General features: G+C 39.4%; 1 pseudogene; it reads right to left on the reverse strand.

Annotated features, from left to right (window-relative positions):
• Nucleotides 1-5,392: 5,392 nt before the first annotated feature.
• LOC118544390 (mitochondrial import inner membrane translocase subunit TIM14 pseudogene) lies at nt 5,393-5,925 on the reverse strand (annotated as a pseudogene).
• Between the last annotated feature and the right edge of the window lie 5,015 nt (nt 5,926-10,940).

A 10,940-nucleotide genomic window follows, 5' to 3' on the forward strand; every position in this document is an offset into this window, starting at 1 on the left:
ATAGAGAGAGAGCATGAGAGGGGGGAGGGTCAGAGGGAGAAGCAGACTCCCCGCCGAGCAGGGAGCCCGATGCGGGACTCGATCCTGGGACTCCAGGATCATGACCTGAGCCGAAGGCAGTCGCTTAACCAACTGAGCCACCCAGGCGCCCCTCATTAACTTGATTTTGTTGATGATTTCATGGATAATTTTACAGGTCACAACTCATTAAATTGTATACTCCCCACTGTCCAAGTTGTGATGTCAGTTATACCTTAATAAAGCTTTTTAAAAATGTATGCTTCTTAATCCCACAAAAATGTATTCTTATGAATTAACACACCTAGACAATCAATCAAAGACCTGGATCAGAGGCTCTCATGTTTAGACTTTGTCCTCAGGTTGATTTGTACCAAGCCTAATTTAGAGATGTGTCCCCCTCCTACCCTTCTCCTTCCCTTTTTCTTCCTCTTTCTGCCTTTCTTGTCTTCCTGTTTCTTCTTATCCCTCTACTCCTCCTCTTCTTTTCTCCTCCCCTGCCTTCTCCTTCTTCTCCTTTTTAATCTAAAACACTTCCAGCTTAACTTCTCATGTATCCCTTCGTGACATTTCCTCCCTCCCTCCCCACCCCCCTTCCTTCCTTCCTTCCTTCCTTTTTCTAGCCACTGGCCCAGAGGCTTTGGTGGCTGATGAGGATGGGGAGCCACAGGAACTCTCATTCATTGCTGGTGGGAATGCAAAATGGTATAACCATTTTGGAAAACAGTTGGATGGTCTCCTACAAAACTAAACATACTCTTATTAGAAGATGCAGCAACCATGCTCCTTAGCATTACCCAAAGGCATTGAAACTTACAACCATACAAAAACCTGCACATAGATGTTAGAGCAGTTTTATTCATAATTGCCAAAACTTGGAAGCAACAAAATGTCCTCCTATAGGTGAACGGATAAATCGTAGAATATTATTCAGACAATGGAATATTCAGACAATGGAATATTATCCAATGCTAAAAAGAAATGAGCTATGAAGCCATGAAAAGACATGTAGGAACCTTAAATACAAATTACTACGTGAAAGTAGCCAATCTAAAAATACTATGTCTTGGGACGCCTGAGTGGCTCAGTCATTAAGCGTCTGTCTTCAGCTCAGGTCATGATCTCAGGGTCCTGGGATCGAGCCCCACATCGGGCTCCCTGATCAGCGGGAAGCCTGCTTCTCCCTCTCCCACTCCCCCTGCTTGTGTTCCCTCTCTCACTGTCTCTCTCTGTCAAATAAATAAATAAAATCTTAAAAAAAATAAAAATAAAAATGCTATGTCCTGAACGACTGCAACTTTATGACATTCTGTGAAAGGCAAAACTATGGAAGCAATAAAAAGATCATGGTTGACAGGGGTAGAGAAGGAGGGGAGGGATGAATAGGCAGAGCATGGAGGTTTTAGGGCAATGTAAATACTCTCTAGGATATTGTAACGATGGATATATGTCATTATACGTTTGCTTGAATCCATAGAAGGTACAGCAACAAAAGTGAACCCTAACGGGCTTTGGGGGATAATGATGTGTCAGTGCAGGTCCAGCCTTGGTAACAAAACATCACAAATCTTGTGAGTGATGTTGATAGTGGAGGAGAACATGCCTGTATGGTGCGGGGAGCATATGAGAAATCTCTGTACCTTCTTCCTAATTTTTCTTGTGAACTTAAAACTGCTCTAAAAAATAAGGTCTTTTTAAAAAATATTAATCTTTCATTAGTATGCAGGATACAATTTGTGAGAGAGACAAAGATCAGAGAGATATATAGGAAAGTAGTGCGAGCCCAAACATGAAACCACAGATTCAAACTGAGGAAGGAGGAGCTGATAACCAGACAAATGTCAAAGTTTCATTCTATAAAATGAAGCATCAATTAACTTTATGACTCAGTTGATTATAGAAAGGTCACTGTAGATCTACATAATTTGAATTTATTTCATCTCGGATAAACTGCTCAGTTATATTTATTAAAAGAATCTTTGAAACAAACCACATTCTGCCTTAATTAACCAATAATTTGACCAAATTAACGATGAGTTTTGTTAAATTGTACATATGTTTTTGAAAACATATTTTTATTTTTATTTTAAATTGTACAGATATTTCTGTTTCTGCTTTCACTTTCACCAGAATGTGGGAACTTCTTGAATTTCACCAAACTATCCCAATAATTTTACATTTTCAAAATTGGAATAATACATCTATAAAAAATTTAGAGTGTAAAAATGACCAAGTTTGTAGTTATTTCGTAAATTAATGTAATCACTATGTAGCCAAAATAGAGCTATTTACACATCAACTGTGTTGAAAAATTTGAACAAAATTTGAATTTGAATCCTGATTCAATACCCACCCATTGCAATAACTGTATTTTGATGAAGAGCTTTTAAGTTTCTTTTATGGTTGCTATTCTCTTGTGATGTAGGCACAAATATTTTTTAGAGACTGAGTAAATTACTTTGATCTGTTAGGTCTAATGCCTATGAGAGTATTTTTTCTTTTTTTACTTTATTTTCATTGGTTAGGATATAGAATAAAAAGTAATAAACAATATCTCAGACTTTGAGTAGAACTTCACTGCATTAAATAGTGTCTTCAAAGGCAAAGCCAGACTATAAGCTCAATTCAATTTCAAATTCTTTGAAAACTCATGTCATTTTGTTCTTCTCTATGTCAGGCGATTGACCCAGCAGTAGCCAGATAAAAGGGCTTAGCATATGAGTAATTTAGACCACATCTGGGGAACTCAGATGTGCACTCTGCATGCATCATAAGCTTTTCCCAAAGTAGAAAATGAAATACACAGAGATAATTACTGCTGCTGAAAACTTCAATGCTCTGCAAGACAGAGTTTATTTAGACTAGTGCATATTACAGTACATTTGTGGAACAAAAGACGAGCTTACTTTTTAGAGCTTGTGTCCACATTCTATGTGGCGAATATCTTCTGACCTGGGTGTTGTCAAATGCAACTAGGTCTTTTTCCTCCCTCTGGCATTTGCCCTCTTTCTTAAAGATTAGCAGTAAAGGAAAGCATCAGGGCCATTTTAATTTACTTATCAGGCATCTGACCATTGATTTTAGTTATTTGGCATTTGCTGAAGAAATACAGGCATATAGAATGGAAAATAATGTCAAAAGAGCACAGAATTCTTTTTTTTTTTAATTCATGGCAGTGGCAAAACTTAGTTTGATTATACTCAGGCTTGATGAGAGTCTGGGTAAACAGACCCTTTCGTACAGTCATGGTAGAAATGTAAATTGTTTCAACGTTCTTAGATACTCATTTGGCAATATCTATCAAATTTTAAAATGCACATAAAATTTGGCCCAGAAAATCCCCTGCCAGGAATTTGCACGAGTATTTTAAAGATAGGAGGTCATGTGGTTCAGTATTGTTGGTATTTGCAAAACAATGGCACCAATCTCGAGGGTCGTTTGTAGGGGCCTGGTTAAGCCAAAATAATATTTGTAGAAGTCTTAATAAAATAGTTGTCTCCATGCTGGTAAGGAGAGATGACTGTGACAGATATACTCTAGGACAAGCTGCCCCGACATATGACACCTCGGCATATTGAGTACCTGAAGTTGAAGGACTTTGAGAAAACCGCAGAAGCGGAAAGATCACTCTGACCTCCTCTCCATCACACTTCTTCCCTGAAACAGGCCATGAAGACCTCGTGGGAGAGGTGCCCTCCCTACACCCAGAGGAAAAGTGTAGCTGTATCTCTGACAACAAAGGATGCTGGGAAGAACCCTGAAAAATGGGCCTTGCTGTTTTCCCCAGTTTGCTACAATTACATCACTCCTTAATCTACCAGGTACCTCCATTATTGCTCACACTTCCTCAAGCCCAGCGGAGGATTCTCGGCTTGAGGATTGCCTGAGTGGCTCAGTCGGTTAAGCGTCTGCCTTTGGCTCGGGTCATGATCTCAGGGTCCTGGGATCGAGCCCCTGATCCGGCTCCCCGCTCAGCGGGGAGTCTGCTTCTCCTTCTCCCTCTGCCCCTCCCCCCACCAGTGTGTTATCTCTCTCTCTCTCAAATAAATAAAATCTTAAAGAAATATCCTCAGGTCGAACCGTTTCTTTGGGTCTTCATTTCCTTATGAAGGCTCTCATGTCATGTAAAACTTATGTTAAATAAATCTGTATGTTTTTAACCTATTAATTTTTGCCAGTTTACTTTTCAGACCCTAAGAGTGTTGGGGAGAACATTAACCTCCCCTATAATACCCACATATATGTGCTCGGAAATCCATAGAAATTTTCTTGAAGGGTACATATAGAACAGTTAAGAGCAGACTGTGAACTCTCCTTAGAAACAAAGGAGCTATGTGGGTGAAGCCTTTTACCTTTCTGGGTATTAATTACTTTTGTTTTTGTTTTACCACGAGCTTTTATCACTTTAAAAATCATAATGAAATCTGCATTAAAAGAGTATAAAAAATATATCACTACTTTTTTGAAATGTTCAAAAGTCTCTTAAGTTTTCAGATTCTATATTATGTTAAAATGTTATGATTAAAGTCACTATCATGGAATATCTGTAAAGGAAAACAAAGAATAGAAAAAGGGCTCTAATACTAGAAACTCAGAGAAAACTCAAGGAGGATACTTGTAGAAACTTGAGCCATCAGTAATAAAAATCGACTTGAAGATTATTTATTTTGAAATATATTTATTTATTATGATACTTGGGATTAATATTAGAACAATGTGAATTTTCTATTTTCCTACTGGTACTGAGACAAAACACTTTACAGACGTAACTTCTTACACATAATAGATGTTCATTAAATATATGTTGACTATTAAATTAATAAGCCTATATAAAGATATTCAGTCACAAATTAAACTGCAACATCTGACCTATGACTTTATACAAGTAAAATTTAGGAAGATAACTATCAAAGCTATCAATTGAAACAGTGCTCAAACCACTATTTTTTTTTTTTTAATGCTGTTAACAATTTTTAATGTATGAAATCTAAATTCTGCCAGTTATATAATTAGATATATTTCTTAGATCAAAGTTGTGGCTAAACTCACTTTTAAAATTTAAGGTTCCAAGCAGTGGGGTTGGTTTTCTCAACTTTGAGCAGCCTTTTCTCCCAATAGGATGAATCCCTCCTATAACAACCTATGCAAATTTCATCCTAATATCACATTGTATTTTAATTACCAATTTTTCACTATCCCATTAGATTGGGGGCTCCTTCAAAGCCAGAGACGGTCTAATTTCTATTCAAGTGGTATCTATAATTACTGAATGTTAAATCTCCAAATATTCTGTAATCTCATTTAAAATCCTCACATTCAAAGAAGAAACTTCTACCAAAGCTTTGGTTTAGTTTGTGCCAAATCATTCTTAAAATTTGTAGCTTTGAGGCATTTTATTATAAAAAGCTAGCACTTGTATACATAAACTAACAAGAACTTAAAATTCATCACACATTTACTTCATTTTTTAGCTTGACCTTCTAGTAAATCTTTAGCTTCATTGATTTTGGCTGCTATATAAGGAGATCCTCCCTTGTCTGGGTGGTTTAAAAGCATAATTCGTCGATGAGCATCTCTTATTTTTCCTTTATTGGCAGTAGGGCTTACGCCTAGTATTAATGCTGCTTCTCGTTTTGTCATTTTGGGTTCAAACCCACCTCTATAATAGCCACCACTGAAGGCAGATTTTGGTAGACTCTGAAAAACTTGTTTTACTTGCGGCTCCGTATGTTTCATGGCTTGCAAAACATAACGGCCTGCAAATCCTGCAGCAGCAATGGTCAGTCCAACCGCTACCACTGTACTGGCCATGGCTCTGGCTCGGCTCCCCGGCCTCCACTGAGAGCGCGGTTCATCCCAGCCCAAAGGCCGCAGCCACCACCTCCCACTCCTCTACCAGACACCGACGCGGCCAGTCAAACCACTATTAATGAGCCTTTTAATTTAAAAGAGAGGGACAAGGGATGCTTTGTAACAGGATATAGTAGACTGATTTATGTGGTAAATAAAGTTGAGCACTTAACAGTATTACAGGGGCGCCTGGGTGGCTCAGTCGGTTAAGTGTCTAACTCTTGGTTTCAGCTCAGGTCATGATCTCAGGGTCTCGGGATCAAGCCTCCCATCAGGCTCTGAGCTCAGCTTGGAGTCGGCTTGAGAGTCTCCCTCTCCTTCTGCCCCACCCCCCACTTGTGTGCATGTGCGTGCTCTCTCTCTCTCTCTCAAATAATCTTTTTTTAAAAAGTTACAGGTATTACAAACGAGATTAGCACCTACTTGAGGCAATACAGAAAACCAAATCTTTCGGAGAAATTTGAACCTCTCACTGGCTATGAGGAACTACATCGTAAGAGGAATATTGCTTAATTTTATCTTTAAAATGATGGCTGTATCAGTTTAAATGTTTAGTTTTCAGTCACAAGTCAGTCTTTTTTTTTTTTTTTAAAGATTTTATTTATTTGAGAGAGAGAGAATGAGAGAGAGAAAGCACATGAGACGGGGGAGGGTCAGAGGGAGAAGCAGACCCCCCGCTGAGCCAGGAGCCCGATGCGGGACTCGATCCAGGGACTCCAGGATCATGACCTGAGCTGAAGGCAGTCGCTTAACCAACTGAGCCACCCAGGCGCCCAGTTACAAGTCAGTCTTGAGTGAGTTTGGGTTTCGGGAGTTTCTCTTAGGGCCTAGCTGCTGCTGGTTAGGTTCAGGGTAGATCACCGTCAGGAGCAAATGACAGTTAATTCTTTTCCTGTTTTATGCGTATCAACCACTGCTTATGTTAAAGAAAAAAAAGTGGTTTACTGAAAGATTATCATAGGGGCCCCCGGGTTTGTGCCCTTCAGTTTATCAAACCATCAAAAAGTGAAAAAACAAAACAAACAAACACACAGTTTTTTCTTACCTTGCTTTTATCTATGTGAAGTGGGATAGCAATGCCCTTTATACCTGTGGTCAGCAGCCGGCCTGCCTTCCTTCTTTCCTTCCTTCCTTCCTTCCTTCTTTCCCTCCTTCTATCTCTCCCTCTTCCTTCCTTCCCTCCTTCCTTCCTTCCTTCTTTCCCTCCTTCTATCTCTCCCTCTTCCTTCCTTCCCTCCTTCCTTCCTTCCTTCTTTCCCTCCTTCTATCTCTCCCTCTTCCTTCCTTCCCTCCTTCCTTCCTTCCTTCTTTCCCTCCCTCTATCTCTCCCTCTTCCTTCCTTCCCTCCTTCCTTCCTTCCTTCTTTCCCTCCTTCTATCTCTCCCTCTTCCTTCCTTCCCTCCTTCCTTCCCTCCCTCCCTCCTTCCTTCCTTCCTTCCTTCCTTCCCTCCCTCCTGGAACTGTCTGAAACAGTTTTCAGGATTGCCTGTCCTGTTTCTTTCTTCCTTTCCCTGCGATTCCATGCCACCATCTCTACCAGATGTAACCAATTACGTTCTTGCCTTGGAGAGAAAGGGAAACGCGGTATCACCTGAAGGAAATGGAAGCTGGGGTCGTCCCACCGAGTCTAACAGATACGTCACGGTCGAGCTCATAGGTGCCCATGCCCGCAAGCGTGTTACTGAGCTGTTGTTGCTGTCTCAGACGTGTTTATCATGATGGGAAGTTAAATGGGATAGATCAGTCATTGCATTTAGTGTCTTAAAAATCAATATTTTTACAAAAAGGAACCCTAATCATTGAAATATATGATATTGTTATTGTTTCATAGAAATTTATGTAAATGGTCTTTGTCAATATCAAACATAGGTTTACTTAGTTTATTCTTCATTATTTGGGTATGACAAAGAACAAAATATACTTTCAACAGAAATAAATATATCTTTTATTCCAGCTTTATTAAGGCATGATATACAAAAATTGTATCTAATGTGTAGAGTGTGATGTCTTGATATATGTACACAATGTGAAATGGTTACAACAACCAAGCTAATTAACATATCCATCACCTCACATAATTGCCATTTTTTTGTGTGTGGTGGGAACACTTGAGTTACGCCCTATTAGCAGATGCCAAGTACAAAGTACACTATTAACTATAATCACCATGCTGCCCATTAGGTCTCCAGAACTTATTTATGTCATAATTGAATGTTTATACCCTTTTGATCAACATCTTCTTTCCCCTACCCCCAGCTGCTGATACCCACCATTCTGCTTTCTTACTATGAGTCTGACTTTTTTGTATTACACGTACAAATGAGGTCATGTAGCATTTGTCTGTGTCTGGCTAGCAATAAATACATTTTATTTGCTTCTTGTTATAATTTTTGATTTATTTACCTTTGAAATAAATGTGACTTTAGAAAATTAATATTGGCCCAGAATCTTTTGATCTTTATGTAGATATACATCTGTGTTTTGGGGACATGGTTTTACTAGTACATTATGCAACTCTTATAATAAACTAGAGACAAATCAAGCTGTTATTCAGAGATAGGTGAGACAGCCCATGGCTGTAACCATGACTACAAATTACATGAAAGTCCCATAGCCTTGCCAATTTTTTAACGTGGTAGTGATGAACCATTTAAGCACTAGTGATAGTCAAGCATCAGGGAGAAAATATAACAAATAAATTCGTTTGGTTGATATTACATCAACAGCATAAAAATGAAATGTCATGAGTTCTTAAAACAGGAACTGAGAAGTGAAGAAGTCGAGCCTCATAAGAGTTTATAGTTTCGACCAAAGGCTGGGAAAGAAAATACGGTAATTATTGTAAGTGACTGTATTAAATAAAGTTCTGATCATTACAATATACATTTTTCCAAGTCCTGTCACGCTTGGCGTTGTCAGTCAAATACCACAAAGAACATAAATGTGATTACGGTCGAAGGACACGGTGGACTGCACGACATTTCAAGTGATTGCTGAGACGCATTTGAAAGGATGCTTGCCCATCCAATGGTAGAATTTCCCAAGCGGGAGGTATAGTATGCTATTAAAATACATATCTCTACTCTGCAGCTGTGCTTGTTTTTCATGATAATAAAGACACAAGGAGTGGATGCTAGGTTAGGAGAGTGTTAGGAGAGTGTGCTTGCTCTTGATAATGATGTTGCTGTTTAGAGACAACTAAGTGGTGTGCCACATTGTCAGGCTACATGGCTCCAGGAGCTCTTAGATACCAGGCTATACTTCATCATTCAAAATAGTGAGAACAAAACGGGGTAAGGATCATCTTGAGAGTCAGGTTGGTCCAGAGACCGAGGTGGCATCAGAAGAGGCACAACGGAGAACATCTCACTACAGTGGTGGTTGTTTTGCCTGTAAATAAGCAAAGCTTACTTACATTGAGAATGTCTACCCCTTTAGCAAATATTTCCTGAGTGTTTACTACACGTCATGTACTGTAGTTTCTCGGTAGAGAATATAGTAAACGTGGGATAAATAAGATAGCATCATAACAGTACATTTTGAAAGTTTGGGTGTGTTCCTTTCCAGACCCAGACTATTTTTTAAATTCCCTGGATAACTTGGAAGCCATTTTCTCTGCCTGTTCAAAATCATAGGGATTGTGAGCGTCCATGAACCCAGATTTCCAATGATTCCTGCTATTCCTTGGGAGCATAATCTCTACTTTATACCCATGTCCTTGCCGCCTCTACCATCAATCCCAGAGAGGAAGCCAGCATTTATTATACAGAATGAGCTGGAATCGTGACACGCTCAGTTCCATGATAAAGAATAATGGCAGTAGAACCTATCATTTATCGGGCACACACTCTATACCAAGCCCTATATTAGTGGTATGTATGTTATCGTATGAATCTTCAAAACAGCCAGGTAGAATAAGTATTATTGGCCCCACCTTGCAGATTAAGGCACAGGGGCACCTGGGTGGCTCAGTCGTTAAGCATCTGCCTTCGGCTCAGGTCACGATCCCAGGGTCCTGGGATCAAGCCCTGCATTGGGCTCCCTGCTCTGCGGGAAGCCTGCTTCTCCCTCTCCCACTCCCCCTGCTTGTGTTCCCTCTCTAGCTATGTCTCTCTCTGTCAAATAAATAAATAAAATCTTTAAAAAATAGTATTCAGATGCAACTTCGCTATGTATAGAATACACTGGAAGATGCAGTAAACTTTCAGAAGTTGCTGATGGAAATACTTGGAAGCAACGTCCTAATACTCAGAGGCAGCAATGGGCTGATCAGACTGCTTAGCAGCTGGCTGGGGGTTCTCAGTGGGCTTGGGCTGCTTAGTATGTGAATTTTCATGGTTTATCTTTGATTCCTCGTTGTTAGGAGAGGACTTTGAGAATGATGACACTTCTTCTGGGCTTTTAGATTTTTCTACTTTCCCAGGCTTCTCTGTAGTCTCTTTACTGTCAATTGAAGACTTTTGGGATTTATTCAAAAACATTAATTCCCAAGATCTGAGCCACTGTCCAGTTCTTGGAAATACTGCACCTAGTAGTGAGAGATCATTACATCAGTCAATCTTAGCTATTGCGACATTGTAAGTCACTTGTCATTAATTAACATGGCCGTCAGATAAATCTTCTCCCAGCTGAGGCAACTACGTTTGATCTGCTCATCTTGTTTCCCCGCCGCCCACCTTTTTTTTTCATCTCAAACTCTCCTAAGCAACTAATCTTGGTTTTATCTCTCATTTCCAGCTGTGAATTTATTGTGGAAACCTGATACGTTCTTTATCGTGACCCTTAAATCTCCACAAGTTATGGCTCATACTTTCCAGGTGAATTCAAGCAACCCGCTGCCTGAGTGAAATTCACTATCCCTGGAATCCCACATCTCCCAGCCTATGAAATGACCCTTTAGAGGAGTAAAGTGGGTACTTTCTCTATCTAATGAAAGTGGGGCCAGGGAACAATGTAGGAAGTCTGTAGCATAAGTGTAATAAAAATCTATTCTAAAAAATATAAAATATATATGTTTTAAGTACAACATTCATACTGATTTTTTAAAAATGAGAAATAAAAATCATTCATCT

The sequence above is a fragment of the Halichoerus grypus genome, chromosome 12 (genome assembly GCF_964656455.1).
Source record: "Halichoerus grypus chromosome 12, mHalGry1.hap1.1, whole genome shotgun sequence".
Lineage (NCBI taxonomy): Eukaryota > Metazoa > Chordata > Mammalia > Carnivora > Phocidae > Halichoerus > Halichoerus grypus.